This window comes from Sceloporus occidentalis, unplaced genomic scaffold (assembly GCF_023333645.1).
Source record: "Sceloporus occidentalis isolate IW3139 unplaced genomic scaffold, rSceOcc1.0.p SCAF_41, whole genome shotgun sequence".
NCBI lineage: Eukaryota > Metazoa > Chordata > Lepidosauria > Squamata > Phrynosomatidae > Sceloporus > Sceloporus occidentalis.
The window spans coordinates 4,561,326-4,578,694 of NW_028317021.1; the positions used below are offsets into that span (position 1 = coordinate 4,561,326).

Below are 17,369 nucleotides of genomic sequence, written 5' to 3' on the forward strand. Positions count from 1 at the left end.
CAAAATTAACTGGTGCACAAGCTGCATCAAAGCGGGGGTGGAGGGGATGAAGGAGGAAGAAGGGAAGGTGGAGAGGATGAAGGTGGCCCTACTGCATGAGGGGAGACCCTAAGCGTTAGGAATGCAGGTTAACCCCACTTTGTTGCCGCTTACCATGCCAGGTACATGGGGCTAAAGGCACCTCCATCCAGTGCTGCCTGACGGGCCAGGGATATCCCATGATGTTCCATTGAAATCACAACAGGCCATCAATAGAACGGGGCTTGCACAGATGCTGAAAGAACCACCAGCAGGGATCACTGTTAAATGCAATTAATCGCAATCACAATTGAAATATCCATTAAAAAAAGAAAAAGAAAGAGAGAGAGAAAGAAAGAAAGAAGAGAGACTTTTTTTATATAAAATAAAAGAAATGATGATCTAAGACACCAGTCAAATCGTTGCTATAAATTTAGCAAACCCCTCTCAAGCTTTAGGAATTGAAAAGGAATTGAGAGGGAAGGGCTTTTGCCCATCTCCAGCCATATATTTAATGAAACTCTTGACCCTGCAGACCCTGAAAAACGCGTCAATACACAGAACAAAGAAACATACAGGGGTATGGTCACTAAAATCTGCCATTCAGATATATCACTGGAGAGACTAGCAAGCCGTCTTATATGTACAAATCAGAACTTCAGGCCACGGTCTTAAGATGCTCAAATGCTACACAAGCCTTTTATCTGACAATGGTCCTCAAGTCTCTACTACCGCCTTCTGTCTCAACTAGGGATAGGCAAGAATCTCCCCGTAGCTCACTTCTGAATAATTGATCAGACTTGCAAACGTCTTCGTGTTCGAGAATGAAAGTATGCCAAGTTTCAAAAATCAGAAGGCAGGACCCCTAGCTTCAACTCTCCCACCAATGGATCGGCACACCTCAGCCCCCATTCTACAAAGAGACACCAGCCATTTCAAGAAGGATCTTTTTCAGCATCTTTCAAAACTAAACATATACACACACACACCCCAAAAAACCAAACCCCACACTCTTCAGGTTTTCTTGGAAATATTCAACATTAATGTTTTGCTGAAAAACAGGTTATGCTTTTAAATAAACTAAAGATGCAAGTTTTGCGCTTTCTTCCTCTCGTCACCTCATTTAAATTTACAGTGGGCCTTCCACATTCACTGTGGTTAGGGGCACAGGACCCCCATGAAAGTGGAAAAACTGAAAATATTTTTACCTGAAAGAACATCTCTCTAGGAATCTCTAGGTCCTTCAGCACAACCGGCCAGAGGTTGACCATGGAATCGTACCGGTGGACCGTCAAATGCCTAGACAACTGTTCTCTTTAGTAATCTCTAGGTCCTCCAGTGCAACTCCATGGCCAACTTCTGGCAGAGTTGCATTGGAAGACCTAGAGATTCCTAGAGAGAATGTGTTAATAAAATCCGCACAAGTCAAAGCTGCAAATGTGGAGGGCAGACTGTACTTTGAATTTCTTTTCTCTTGGCATTTCCATATCTCATCATCTATAATCTCCATCACTACTTTTATCACGGACAGGGAAATTTTGTGTCCCCCCCCCCCCGCATACTTTGGCCTACAACTTCAGTCAGTCCTCCCCAACATAGTCAGGGACTGTGGGAGCTCAAATCCAGAATATCTGAAGGATCCAAGCTTGGTCCTCACAGGCTGTACCCCTTTCCTCCTGCAAGTGGGGACTCAGATGATGGTGTCTCTCTACAGCAGTCGTTCCCAACCTTTGGTTCTCCATAAGTTTTGGACTTCATCTCCCATAATGCCTTACTACTGGCTAAACTAGCTGGGGGCTCTGGGAGTTGAAGTCCAAAACACCTGGAGGACCAAAGTTTGGGAACAACCACTGCTCTACAGAAAGCTATCCCTGCAATTACAACAACAGTGTGGCAAATAACTGAGCTTTAGTTTGGCTCATCTCTTCCATCTGCAGCAATTTTTAAATGGAGGACCATTCCTTATTTTTTTTTAAAATTAAATTATTTTCAATTTTCAATTAATTTTTAACAGGAAGGGCTTCAATAAACCTGTATTTAGCTTTTATTACCCCCAACTGTGGTGAACCCCTATACTATAATTTGAGGTAATAAAGCCTAAACACACGTTTACCCCCTCAATGAAAAGCCCTGGCCTAAGAATTTCTATTAAAAACCAATAAAGGATTTTATAGCATTTGGGTGCTGCTGAACACTTGAAAAAAGCTCTCTGAGCGGCTTCTATATCAATAAAAACAAGACAAGACAATCCCTTCCCCCAGGCCTATAATCTTAAAAGGGTGTGATACGAAAGGAAAAAGGGATATTGAGGGAAAAGGAAAAGAAGAAAACGCAGGCACACGTTCTTGGGATTACAGAAGAGGAAGACTGGGCGGAAAACACCTAAATATAGGTCTTTTTAAGAAGAATGCTGGACAAAAGGAAAGAAAGAGGCTAGCAAAGACTAAAATTAAAGCAAACTTGTCTATTTGTTTTAAAGTATTTCTAGACTAACTTTCAGGACATTTATGCTCAAAGTAGGAGCCTCTGGACTAGGATAGGGGGAAGCTTTAGGACAGGCCAAGCCAAGCCAGAAGAATGAATTTTGTAGAATCCCTGTACTAGGAGGAAGGTGGGATATAAATAAACATTAACATGATGATGATGATGATGATGATGATGATGATGATGATGATGATGATGATGATGATGATAAATAGAATACCCAGGAAATGTTTCAGTGAAAGAGGTAACTGTGGCATTTTTGGATACAGACACACAAAAAATAACTATAGTTTTTGGTGGGTTTTTCGGGCTCTGTGGCGATGTTCTAGAAGAGTTTATTCCTGACGTTTTGCCAGCATTTGTAGCTGGCGTCTTCAGAGAAAGATGCCTCTCTGAAGACGCTTGCCACAAATGCTGGCGAAACGTCAGGAATAAACTCTTCTAGAACATGGCCACAGAGCCCGAAAAACCCACCAAAAACTATGCATGCTGGCCACGAAAGCCTTCAACTTCACATTAAAAAAAATAACCAATTGTAAACCTGACAAGAGAGAATTTCTACCCAAATCTCTTTCTTAAAGACTAATGGTAACATGTTTGCTTGGTCTACATATGTCAGGTTCGTTAACTGACCAGAGACTGGACACACATGTACATTAGCTAGATCCTAACCCACAGTAGTTTTGCTCTCCCTTCCTCGCTTCCAAGGCCTAGAGAACAGCTTCAGCGAACACCTATAGAGGAGATGGCACTAGATCAGTGTGTGAAAACTGTACTATGCAAACACGACACGAGATCTCCAGACTTGGACAACTTGTTAGACTCATAAAACCTGTACAGAGTCAACGGATGGTGTTTTTATTGGACTGTTTGTGCAACAATCACCTACTTGCCAAAGCCAAACATTGGCAATATGCTCTCTGTAGGTCAGAGTTTAAGAGAAATCCTTGCTTGGGCCTTCTCTTCTCTTCGTAGCAAAGTTCTCACAGGCGGCTGAGGAGTGGGCTTTGAGCTCTTAAAAATATGGCCGTGGCTTCAGAGACATTTGCAAGTCTCCTGCTCTTGTGGGAACTTAAGGGAAAGGGAGAATTCCCATCAGAAAACCAGGGTAGGAACTTCTACCTTGGCATTACATATCTTCCCACTAAGTCAGAGTTCTTAACCTGGGACCCATGGATGGATGTGCTTAAGGGATCCATGAACCAGGCACAATGACTGGTTTTCTTTCCATTTTCTTCCTGTTACTTTGGATTTTTTCTCCTGCTATGGTGGATTTTACAGTAAAATAATGAGTGTGTTTTCTGTGATTTGTCTTTCTTTCTTTCTTGACTAGTCTATACAAAGGGAATCAATCTCCAGTGCGATAAAATAAATGGCATGCAAAAGACTGTGTACAGTATATTTGTCTACTTGCGTTTTTCAATGGAGGGGTCCAGATTACAGAACACCCCCCCCCCCAAAAAAAAAAAAAAGGTTAAGAACCACTTCACTAAGCTATATCATAATTTGTTTCACCATTCAGGCTCTTTCAAAGAATTCATGGAGGATGCAGCTACCAGTGGCCACTATTCCTGAGAAATATACCGTATATACTCGACTATAAGTCAACTGCATGTATAAGTCGAGGGCAGGTTTGGGGGCCAAAATTATGGATTTTGATAAGACCCATGGATAAGTCAAGGGTAAAACTTAAGGGCAGGTAACAGGATCTAAAGGATGGAGCAAGGAAAACAATGCCAAAGAATTTATAAGATTCTAGCATGCATAACTGTTTGTGCTGACACTTAAGGTTAGATGGATGAGAGAACAGAGGATGGTCAGTGCTTCCAGTACAGATTGCCTTTCACCAAGGGATAATTCATTCTTTTATATGAGTTAAAGCGCAGTACTTACATTGACCCATGGATAAGTCAACTCAGGTTTTTTGGGTCAATTTTTTGACTAAAATTTCTAGACTTATACATGAGTATATACAGTATGCTCTCTCTAGTACCAGAAACAGTGTGTCTCTGAACAACAGTGGCTGGGGAACACAGGGTGAAAGGTGCTATTACCCTGATGTTCAGCTGGTGGGCTAACAACTTTGCAAGCACAACGCCAGACCATGGCATTTGGTCTCTTCCAGCATGGCTCCTATGTTCTAGTGGTTTCAGATTTAATGCTCCACATCTGTGCATGACCATAATGGTATCAAAGGTTGGAAGGATGCAGAAAATGTACATAGTTTCCTCCTGCAGTGGCTTGGCCCTTGGGTATGTAGTACTGATCTAGTAGTGAGGGTTCAGGGAGCCTAGTCAGATGTAGATGCCCTTGGGCCAAGGTTGGTGTGAGGACCCAGGGCAAATGGGTGACCCCTAAGGGGTACTAGACAACTGCCAAGGGAAAATGAGGTGCCAATCGCAGGCTTCACTGTGGATTTTGTATGTTTTTTCCCTGTAATCTCAAGGCTTGAGGAGAGCAGCTATTGGTGGGTGTGTTTGTGGGAGCTCTTGCCCTTGTGGCTTCAACGCTTAGGATGAGGATGCCCAGTGCCACTCTTGCCACTTCTCCACTTGCCAGTTTTGAAGAACTCACATGGCCTTAACCACTGTCATGCCCACCTCGCCAGACGTCATCCTTGCAGCATTGCCATACTTGCTACACAATCCGCCTTCACTACACCACTCCTTTGCCCATACTTTTGCTGAACAGCCCTGAAATATATGTTAAGGTGACCACAGGGTTTCTCGGCAACCTTTGCTACAGAGTGGAAAGTTTACTTAGTAATAAAAATATCTAGATCCAGCTCTTTGGACGTAGGGTCTCAGAACATAGCTTGCAACGTGTCCTTCATAAAAAATAAAGATATGATGAGCTGCTGACCCTTTCATTTACTCATGGTAGGACAGAATTCAAAGCATCATCCTTCCAGATGTAAAATTTCCAGAAATTTGTAAACCTTTGGAGGAAAAAAAAAGGACCCCTGCCCTGGAATTTTTTTTTTTTTTTTGAAAGCCTGAAAAATACATTAGCATTCTTTACAGACTGAAAGTCACTTTGTTACTTCAGGAACATAAACTGCATTATACGTAATTTGGTTTGGCATCAATTTGTCATGCTGATACATTAGAAGTACAGTTTATTCAGAAGACAATTACAAATTTAACTGCCATTTTAAAGAAAACAAAGCTATTATTTTATTGTGGTTACAAATGGAGCTACAAGGTCCTGAACTGTAAACTAGACCTGAACTATAAGGAACCTCTTTGGCCAAAAACAAAGCAACAATGACAAAAATAAAAAACCCATAAAAAACCAGAAGAAACCATCACTATTAGCCCACCCGGCCTTCACATTTCTAATTGTCCTATCATTGGCTCAGTTATGTTCGGCTTCAGCATTCACTCTTTATAAAGGGAACTTTCCAAAACAAATGTACAAGGTAAAGTAATTCAAAATTAAAATCAGGTTTTACAAAATACACTTGAACCCGACAAGGGAGACCACCTAAAACACAAATGAACCTACCCAAGGGGAAAAAAAGAAAAATAAATTTAGCACAAGCCCAAAGTCCAATTGGGTGTATGTGTTAATCTTCACATCTTCCCAAAAGCTTGGAGAGGGCATGATCTCTTTAGGAAAATCCATAATCTGAGTGCTAAAACCAAAAAGGCCCTGCTCTGCCACACTCCAGTCAAGCATGACCTGGAAAGCAACAGGGCATGGACCAAGGCTTCCAAATGTGGGGAAAGATGTCTCCCAATTTAGTCTGAAAACACTGAGTTGCAGCTGGCCTTGATATTTTCAGAAATGGAAATGGGACACAGCTTGCAGATTTTGTTTCTGACCCTCTCTGGCTTTCCAGAGGATGTAAAGCAGGATCGAGGGAGAGATGTAGAGTATTATTATTTTCTTATATCCCACCTTTCTCCCAACATAGGGACTCAAGGCGGTGCACAACACGTAAGCAACACCAGCCCCTGCACAGGAACCATGTGAAAAAATAAAAGAAATTTCTAACTTGGCGGGGGGGGGGGAATATATTATGGAGTGGCATGTCATGTGTACAGGGGTACACCTTGCTGCAGAGGAGAATCTTTGCTCCCAGAGGCTTGTGTGTGCAGGGACTCTCATTTTTAAGTAAAATTTATCAGGGGAGAGGAGGTTAGGAAAGCACAAAAACAGACTGGGAGCTGAATGTGTGAGATGTGCCGCACGATTTCCACTCCTTTTTTGAGCCCAGCTTGGGGAACCTCTTTCAGCCCACGGTCCAAATCTAATTTCAAAGAAATTCTCAGGGGGCTACATTCCAGCAGTAGGCAGGGCCAAAGACAAAACAAAACAAAACAAACAAACAAACAAAAAAACACACCAGCCTCCCATTTGGATAAAACGCTTGCTGCCACCAACTACATCTTAGGAGAGGCCTATCGAGGTTTTAGAATGGGGAGAGCAGAACGTTAGAAAAGATAGGAAACCATCAAACAACAGAGTCATAGGGAAAGGAGCAAAGCCAGATTGTGGTCTCAGGAGGGCAAATTCAGCATAAGGTTGCCCACCCTGATCTAGATCCTAGACCGGGGCTATTGAACCCTTTTTTTTCCAATGAGGGTTGCAAGCCCTTGGAGTAATCGGCTGAGAAATAAGGGGAACCAAAAGGGGACCGGGACTCTCCTCCCCCCCCCACCCAGTGGATCTTGCTATAAAAGGGGCAGAAAGATCTTGCCAGTGCTCTGAATTAACTATTTACAAAGGGATTTCTAATATTGTCCTAGAGGTTATCCAGCCTTGCCCTAGATGATAGGGCATGGGTGGAGAACTGGTGCTTCTCAAGATAATGATGAGTTATTACTCACATTTATCCTTCAACCCTTAACCAGGCTGGTGGGGGCTGGTGGGAATTTGCGTTCACCTAGAGCAGTGATTCCCAAACGCTGCTCCTCCAAGGGTTTTAGACTGCAGCTCCCAGAAGCCTTAGCAATCTTGGCCAATGGTCTGAAATTCTGGGAGCTGAAGTCCAAAACACTTGGAAGGCCAGTGTTCGGGAATCCCTGAACTAGAGGGTCAAAGGTTCTTCAGCCATGCAGTAGTAGTAGCAGCAGCAGTAATGTGTCTCTATGCTGACTCCAACTTATAGCAACCTTATCCTAGGGTTCTCTCGACAGGATTTTTTCAAAGATTTGCCACCGCCTTCCTCTACCAGGCTGAGAGAGTGTGACTTGTTCAAGAACACCCAGTGGATGAGCAGGGATTGAAACTCGGGTCTTCTGGAGCCCTAGTCCAACACTCCAACCAATGCACCGTGCTCGTTCCTAACCAACCTTAACCATAGAAAAAGGTAAAGGTAGTCCCTTGACATGAATGTCTAGTCCTAACTGACTATAAGGAGTGGTGCTCATCTCTGTTTCTATGCTGAAGAGCCAGTGTTGTCTGAGGACTGCTCTGGGGGTAATGTGGCCAACATGACTGCACCAGTGGTACCAATCTATTTACTTGCATTTGTATGCTTTCGAACTGCTAGCTTGGCAGAAGCTGGGACTAGTGACAGGAGCTTACCCAATCATGCAGCACTCAGGCCTCAAACTGCCAACCTTCCGATCTTCTGATCATCAGAATTGACATCTTAACCACTAAAGCCACCGTATCCTCAACCTTAACCATATTCAGCTGAAATCAGTGGCTCCCAACCTTGGCCTGATTCCCACTACCTTTTAAACCGTATCGCAAATCAGTCTGAACCGGTTCAAATGACCCTGGTTACCACTTGAAATGAATCGCTGAAGCGATTCTGGGGGGGGGGGGGGGGGATGTGCTAGACCCATTTAACCTGCGTCTTTTTGACGCTGATATTTTCCATGTCTTTTTGGATAAATCGATTCAGCGCAAGTGTGAACCAGATGCAGATTGGAATCGATTTAAATTTGCCCTTCGACCGGCTGGAGCGGGTCCATTTTGAACAAATTCATTCGTGAATGTGAACCACAAGTGGGTTATTTTACAAGGGAAAAATGCGATCGGGGCAAATGTAGTGTGAACCACGCTCTGCTGTCGAATCGATCCATCGATTCGGATCGCAAACTGGTTTGTAAGTGGGAATGAGGCCCTTGAAATCTTTTCCAATTTCAACTCCCAGAAGCCCTAGTCAGCTTGGCAAACTGATTAGATTATGGGAGTCCCAGTTTAACAAGATCTGGAGACCCACGGAGTGAGAACCACTATGCTCTGGGCCTGAAAGGGAGGAATACAAATTTCTCACCCCTTGCCCCACAGACTGCAGCTGCTATACTTGTAGAAAACAAATAAAGGGAAATTTATGTCTTCTTTTTGTATCTGCTCTCCTCTTGGTGGTTCCTCCTAAATGAATACACCAGAAGAGAAATGGAGGAGGGGGGTGCAGTACTGGTGCCTAGGTATGCGCAGACAACCCCCACCCACCCCACCCCAATACAGCCCCTTCCCACGGCTCCAGGATTAATAAGGAAAACTTCTACCCAGGTACACCTGCACACCCCGAGGGCTGAACAAGCAAGAAGGACTTCTTTCACAGGCTCAAAACGCTGAGAAATACTTGGCATTCAAAAGCAGGCAGCTCAAAAGAAAAAAGAAAAAGAAAAAGAGGGAAAAAAATGTCTATTTCCGGTCACAAGGACGGGAAGAAAATCAAGCATTATTTCCTTAGTTGTGATGGAGAGCCCAACTGTTGATAAAGGCCATGACCCCCAACTGGGCTGATATCAGATCCAGCTATTTTAGACCTCTTTTTAGGGCTTAAAAATAGAACCGTGTTCTGAGATTAATTTGCTAAGGGAAAGAGAAGAGGAAAGCACGCAAAAAGGGGGCAAAGAAGAAAAAGCCACCATCTCAACCCTCACCTTATATTATCATATTATCATTTTACTGCAAGCCACCTTGGTCCTAATTGGAGTAGGTGGGATATAAATAAAAGATTGTTATCATCATCATCATCACCATCACCTATATATGGTAATTCTATGCTGGCTCATGGGGAAATCTCGGCAAACCCAGCTTGTAAAGCAACATTGTGTCTGACAAGTAAGATTTTTTTGAAGTTATAATTACATTTAGAACTTATAATGAAATAATTCACAAAGGCTCTCCTTGAACGCAGTCCTGGGTGATACAGTGGAGGATGAAGCATTGACAGAGTTCTAAAATCCTCGGGTGAGGTCTCAAAATACCTTTCCTACAAATCGCTAGCAGTCCTTATGGGACATGTGGCAACAGGGGACAATGCAGTCAAATATATAAGGCATGGATTTGCTAGTAGTCCCCCACTGTCATAGCCCCAAAGCCCTAAGGAGAACCCACAGCCTGCTTTCTATTATTTACGTCAAAGAAGCCAACACAAAACTCCACTGTAAGACACACATCCAACCCCCCTTCAAACCATTAATAATATTGTACAATTTAAGTTTACAGGGGGTGTCTATGAACCCATGTGAAGTTAACTTGGAGTAAACTTCTTTGGACTCAACAGCGCTGACTTCTTCCAGCTGAGATTCAAACTTGGAAGGCCCATTCAGCCAACTGAAATGCAACCTTCCATTTGTAATTAGGAATACAAGCAATCTTGCATGTTTCGTTGACATGCATGCCTTGCATGTCTAATTAACACTCAAACTACCAATTAGGATGAAGCAAGAACTCAGTCAAACAAAAGAGAAGGGGAAAAAATCTAGCCTCTGCTTGATCTTCTTGCAGGTCTCCTTCATTTTCTGATTTCCTCCACGCTGATCTGTTCGCAATAGTCAAACTTGAAAGCTTCATTATCACCACACTCCAAAGCAGGGCACCTTTGTTCCCCTGGCACTCCAGCAGATGCCATAAATTCTTCTGGAGGGGAGGAACATGACATCCCAAAGCTATGCTCCCATCTGCCTTTGACTCCACCATGGCACAGACACTAAGGAGAGAAGTTGGTCTTGGTTGTTGTTGAGGGCCTTCAAGTCATTTCTGACTTATGGCAACCCTACAGTGAAACTATCATGGGGTTCTTTTGGAAAGGTTTTTTCAGAGGGGGGGTTGCCTTTGCCTTCCTCTCTGGTTGAGAGAGTGTGACTTGCCCAAGGCCACTCAGTGGGTTTCCATGGCTGAGTGGGGATTTGAATCCTAGTCTACAGAGTGGTAGAATTCAAAGATATAGCCATGTTAGTCTGTAGAATCAGTATGTAGGGAGATCTTTTAACACCTTTGAGACCAACGGAAAGAAAGAAATCGGCAGCATGAGCTTTCGTAGACTTAAGTCTACTGCCTCAGAAGCTTTTGGTGGAGTGGAAGCCAGGGACAGACATATATATGTCATAGGTATGTGAGAATTTTGAATCTGAATTAACATCAAAACCATCCGAGAAGTTGACTTCAGTCTAGGAAAGCTCATGCTGCCAACTTCTATCTTTCTGTTGGTCTCCAGAGCCGTAGTCCAGCGCTAAAACCACTACACCACACTGGCTCAGTTGATCTACACCAGTGGTTCCCACATGGTCTTCCAGGTGTTTTGACTTCAACTCCCAGAAGCCTGAGCCAGGTTGGGCAACCGTCAGGAATTCTGGGAGCTGGAGTCCAAAACATCTGGAGGACCAAAGTTTGGGAATCACTGATCTACACTGAGCTTTGCGTCCATGAAAACAAGGGAAATATATTGGAAGGGGACATCTATGTCTTGCTTAGCATGAGACCTCAGGAACTGTGTGAGGATAACAATACTGGGCAGGGAGCATGTACGTTGTTTCGAGCTTCTCAGGGAGAAAGCATGGTATGAATCAAACTGATCTCAATCTTCCATTCTCTGTACATGCTGGGAAGAGCTGTTGCACATGTATACGAAAGAATATGAAATTGGTATAAGGTTTTTGTATGTAAGCTGTGCTTTTTGAGGGGATGGGGGAATTAGGCCACCTTGAGGCTCTTTGGGTTATTAATGCAGCCTGTTTTAAATCTAAATATTGTGGCATATACCTTATGACCTAAAATGGCAGCAAATGCAGGTTGAGGCTTCTAAAGCAGTTACACAATTGAGTCAAGGGGGGACCTTTTTAAAATTTTCCCAGTGGCATGTTTAGGGTTGCGGCCGAGTCAACAGGCAAGCTAAACCAGTTTGACCTCCATGGCAAAGCAGGGGCAGGCTTACAGATGGCATCTAGTTTCTGTGACGGTATTTAGGAGTTGACTTTTTAGGGCTTTTGAGTCCCATGATTCCGGTAAACACTAGCTAAGCTCCTTATATCAAACTGATTAGCTATCCCATTGCGGGCTTTTCCCAAAAAACAGAAGTCACGGACTCCCACATAATAGTGCAGGGGGCAGGGGAATGGCAGAAATGAGTAAACAGAAACTGGGACTGATCTCGGTTATGTTTCAGCAGGGTGGGACCGAAGTAGATGCTGTGAAAGGTAATTTTCTGAACTACTGGCATGGCCACTGGCTGGGGATTCTGTAGTTGAAACACGTAACTTCTCCAGACTTTGGATGGGAATAAAGTCAAAGCAAGATTTAGAGAGCTCTCGTGGCACCTTTCAGACTAACGGAAAGAAAGAAGTTGGCAGACTAACATGGCTATACCTTTGAATTCTACCATGATGGCAAGATTATACAGATACAAAATGCGCTAGATCAAAACATCTGAAAGGATTTTTCACACACACCAAGGCCCAAATCCTGTTATTAGTCCTGCCTAGAGTAGACCCACTAAATATGTGGACTCATCATTCAATGACCGACTAAATGGGTCTACTCTATTTGGGACCAACCATGAGGATGGATGCCAGCCTAAATGAAGATGCCCATGAGACACAACTTACAAAACGGTAGCAATTTTCTGCTTTACGAAGTCCACTTGCTCTTCCATGCAAAAGTTGAAGAAAGCATATTTTGTTTTTAAAGCACTTTTCACTGGAGGTAGAAAAAGTTTGAAACTTAGCAGGATGCCATAATTGAAAGCTTCAACACTGGAGCTGCCTTGATACATGAGAACCAGAAAGCAGGTCTGTGGCTTGGACCACAGGTGCCACCAAGTCAAGCATGACTCCCGTCTCCCACTGGTGCCCACCAGAAGCTTCTGAGGACAATACAAAGTCTCCCCATTCTTCCCCAGCAAGTGACATCTACAAGTACACCTCCTTTCAGGATCAGCCCCAGGTGGCTTGAACTTCTTATGGAGCTTTCATGAAAATACAGTTAGAGGAGGAAAGCCGACTTCTACACAAGCCTTGGGTTCATGGAAGGAAAGATATAGTCAACAAAATGAAATAATCCAGCCACAATATAAGCCTAAGTACTTTGAACCTACTCAAGTTAGTCCTGAATTAAATGTTGAATGGTGACTCAACACGCTGGTTAATCTCACTCATTTCATGAGGACAATAGGATTTAAGTTTATGTTCACCATACAGGGCACTGCACTCCTCAGATTTTATCATGTTAGACTGGTGTTTATCATCTTTTTTCATATGCTGACCCAATAGGTTTTGCTGAAGGGTGGCCTCAAATATTTTAAACAAACCAATCAATCAGTGAAGGTGAAAATCCCATCCAACAAAATCAAATGACCGAAGAGCATCTGGATTTATTTAAAATCAGGATTAAGAGGACCAAGGCAGCTCAAAAATGGCTCGTGTTTAAGTTACCGTGAATTCAGTTAATCTGGATGTTTTGAGTAGTCTTCCATATTCTATGTATGTTAATGAGGGCAATATTCATCAAACTCTGCTCAGATGTTATCAGGATTTTTGCAGGAACTAAAACTAAAAAAGATCTGAAATTAAATTACATGGTTTCTTTTTCTTATCAATGCATCCATACACAGAAAAAAAGAGACTGACTTTTGTGCATGGATGTATGTGCTCATATCCTTTTTCACTTATTTTCCCTTGTTTGCAGAAGTTAACAATGGCTGGGCTCCAGAAGCGCAACCACTGAATGCATGCTGCTGCCTGGCATCTTTTACCATCAAATCTCCTTCCATGTCCATGACTTCTGGAAAAAAGAGCCCTGGATTAAGCTCAGTAACTGTCAAAGGCCAGACAAAACTGCCATTGCAGTACCATTACAGTATCTTTCATTTCTAATATTAAAACTCTTGGGATGGATTTTAATACTGTTTTGCACCCCTGTCTTCACTGAAAAGTGGGATAAAATTCAAACAAATCCATGCATTGTCATATGTGAGAGGCCTGAGGTCTGAACATGCTCAGAAATGCACTGTTTTACGCTAATTTGTACACATTTGTACCCTAACACAAATCCAAACGCAGATCTAATGGAAGCTTATCCTTGGTCAGGACAAAACGTAGTCAGCATCTCTCCCTGGAGCAACACAGCTGGATAGCTATCCCCATGGGAATACAATCTGTCAATTATTTTCACCCCAAATATTTTCTCCAGCTACAGTAAAGGACAAGGAGATATTTTGTGAGCAAATCACTAAAGATGTGCACTTGGAGTTAAATGTCACTAACTGAAAGCATAGGTTCAAATAATCCTGGAGCGAGGGGAGTAATTTGAGAATGAGTTGCCTCAAGCATGGCCTTCCCAACCCAGTGCTCTCCTAATACAGTGGACTATGGTGACCATACAGTTTTGGACTATGGTGACCCAAAACTGTTGAAGAGGTCCATTGTCCATCCCTTCAATTCTCTTCCAAGAATTTACAGAAACTTTACTTCCCAACTTTCTTCTTCACCTTTGCCAACTGCAAAAAATGAGGAGGATTTGGGGAGATTACTTTTGCTCGACTCTGACCAGAAATGTGAAGGAAGAGGAAGAAGACGACCCACAAAGTATGGGTTAAAAAGGAACAAACCCTTTTCATTTCCCCAATCAAATCTCTTTCCCTTCCCAAGGCATCTCATAGCTGTCACCAAACAGGTGTGTCCCTTTAAATATACTGAGAGGCAGCATTTGTGTCCCGTAGACACCATTCTAAGGATTATGTTAGTACCAAGGCACACCAGCTGTAGCTCACCCCATAGGGGTATCTGATAACTGCCCTCAAAAGGGAAGTTATTTTCAAAAGCACACAGCACCCCCTTGGCCTATGACCTCAGGGAATGTTTGAAGCAAGGGAACATTTGTGCTCCAAAAGTGTGCAAGAATGTGCACAGTCTTTTTTCCTCACCCACCGCCACCCCTCCCCACACCCACGCGAGAGAAAGCAAATGGCCGGCTTGAGATACAACCACCATAGGAGCAATGGTGGGGTGTGATGTGCAAAAAGGAAGCATTCACAACCAAAAGCTACATAAGATAGGACAGGGGTGTGCGATAGACAGTCAGCCCTCCACATTTACGGCTTTGACTTTTGCAGATTTGATTAATATGTTCTCTCTAAGAATTTCTAGCCAAAACACTTCTCTAGGCATTTGTAGGTCATCTAGCATGATTCTATGGCCAACCTCTCAAGATGCTGACCACAGAGTTGTGGGGGAGGACATAGAGATTCCTAGAGAGGTGTTTCCTGCAGTTAAAAAAGTAGTGTTTTTTTATTTGCGGTTTTTCCATTGTGATGGGGGTCCTGTGCCCCTAACCCCAGGGAATGTGGAGGGTCCACTGTATATATACACAAGCACACATACTGTATGTACTCATGTATAAGTCTAGAAATTGTAATCAAAAAATTGACCCCCCCCCCAAAAGGAACCACTCTCTTTCTCTGAGTAGAATGGTGAAAGACGAGACCTTAGTCCATTCCAAGAGCACCTGAAAGAAGCCCCAACCCCTTCTACTCTGTCCCCCATGGCTCCACCTCTGACCTTTTTGAATGCTCGATTTGGAAAAGTAGAAACAGTTACGCCTGCCAGAATTTTGTACGTTTTTTGGCATCATTTTCCTTAGCTTCATCCTTTATATTCTTTGTTACATGCCTCTAAGTTTTACCCTTGACTTATTCACGGGTCAGATCAAAATCCATAATTTTGGCCCCAAAACCTGACCTCGACTTATAGTTGAGTATATATATGACTATATATATATAGTCAGACTTCAATGATTCATGCGGTCCAGTATTGTCAACTCCGACTAGCAGTGGCTCCCAAAAGGGCCATGCAGGATTTTTTCCCCTAGCCCTATTGGCAAAACCACCTCTGAATATTCCTTGCCTAAGAAAACCCTATGAAATTCATGGGGTCGCCATAAGTCAATACATGACTGGAACATGTACACACCTCTGTAGATCCCTGATGGTCTCCATCCAAGCACCAGGACCAGCTTTGCTTAGCTTCCGAAATCGGATGGGATCTGGTGTGGTCAGCATGGTGCAGTGGCAAGGTGTGATAGTTATGTGGTACACAACAGCGATGCACAGACCTCTCTAACAAGCTCATGAGGACAAAAAGAGCAGTGAAAAGTATCAGAGTGGTGGAAGTTGTACAAAAATCTGGAGGGCAACAAGTCAAGGAAGGGTTGATATTTTGGACACAAGTGTTGCTTGGGCCGAAAGGGCTGATAAGAGTTGTAAGCCAAAAAAGGCACTAAATTATCCCCCTGCTTCTGCTGATGCCCATTTCCGGGAAGGAAAGGTTGACTGGAACACACAACCCTGGCGTACATGATGCACTAAGACAAAGGGTGAACTGGAACCGGGAGGGAAGTTAAAATACAAGCGAAATGAAGAAAAATTCTGGCGCAGTGATGAGCGTCTTTGGAAACAAGTGTGGGGTGTGATGTGAAAAGGAAACATCATTTCAAACAAAGTTGCCAAAATGAATATTTTTACAAGGAAGAGGCACACAAATACTGCCCAGGGCAGAAGCTTTTAGGTAAACAAGATGGCTCAAGCTGTGTGTATGCCAGGGGTTTTTAAAGTCCGGTGGAATTCTGGATCAATGAAAACGTGAAAAGAAGAAAAAAGGAAATAAAAAAAAAGGGGGGGGTGGCCAATAATGTTGCCTTGGAAATGTTTGTGTCCGAATCTGGCCATAGGCACAAACAGCAGAAAAGGAGAAAGAGGTGCAGAATGGGATTAAACCTAGCACACAGAAGAAAAAGCATTACTACAATAAGATAAGAGCTTGGAAACGTTATTTGTTACGCTGGCTGTGGGACTCCAAGAATTGCAGTCCACACAAGTAACTCTTTTCCATGTTCTGCAACATGAGATTCTCTCCAATTGGGGAAAAATTCCTCTATCACTCAGTCTTATACACTATTTCCAAGGTTGCTCTTTGCAGGATGGTTACTCCAGACAAATGTAATGTTATATGGGCATGCACATACAAAGCTGAAGAAACATCAGATTTTTGCCCAGTCCGGCTGATCGTAGCAAATCATCTGGATCTCAGAAGACATGATCTTCCCCATGACCTTTTGTCTGTTCCTTAGAGATCCAGATTGAAAGCAGGGCCTGTATGTGAAGTAAGTCCTGTTCTATCTCTAATTATCTGGGGGATTCTGGGAATTGTAGTTTTAAAAAAACTATGTTCCCAGTCTTTTGCATTTAACCTGTGGAGGGCAGGCTTCTTCTTAGACCAGGATTCAACCATAAGCCACAGGCTTCCTCACAATATTCATGATGCTGCAGTTTGCTGAGGACCAGAAACAAGCTATGGTGGGTAGTCTTTACCTCTCTACTCCTAAGATGTGTAGCTCCTGAATACAGTTTTTCCAGAGTTTGGGAAAATGACATTTCTGGAACGCAACTCTCATAACTCCAAGCCAGTTGCTATGCTGGCTAAGGGAATATGAGCGTTGTAATTCAAAAATGTTATTTTCTGAAGCTCTGCCCTAAATGCAACATGTCAGATGTGGAAGAAACGCATTATATGTCCTACATAGTACCAATACTACCTCTTCCACTAAACAGACAGCAAAGAATTGCTCAGTGGAATGCTCCTCATCCTAAGAAGAATAATCTCTGTACTTGGAATAGAAGTAGA

At 43.1% G+C, this 17,369-nt stretch overlaps 1 protein-coding gene across 6 annotated transcripts in view; it reads right to left on the reverse strand.

Moving 5' to 3' along the window:
* HIC2 (HIC ZBTB transcriptional repressor 2) overlaps positions 1–17,369 on the reverse strand; it is a 134,411-nt gene that overhangs the window by 48,476 nt on the left and 68,566 nt on the right. For 2 of the 6 annotated variants that reach the window (XM_089489753.1, XM_089489752.1), the window contains one exon: positions 154–274. The exons of the other annotated variants lie outside the window; for them this stretch is intronic. The gene's annotated coding sequence lies outside the window, so the exon portion shown is untranslated. The remainder of the gene's footprint in view (positions 1–153; positions 275–17,369) is intronic. 6 annotated transcript variants of the gene reach the window in all.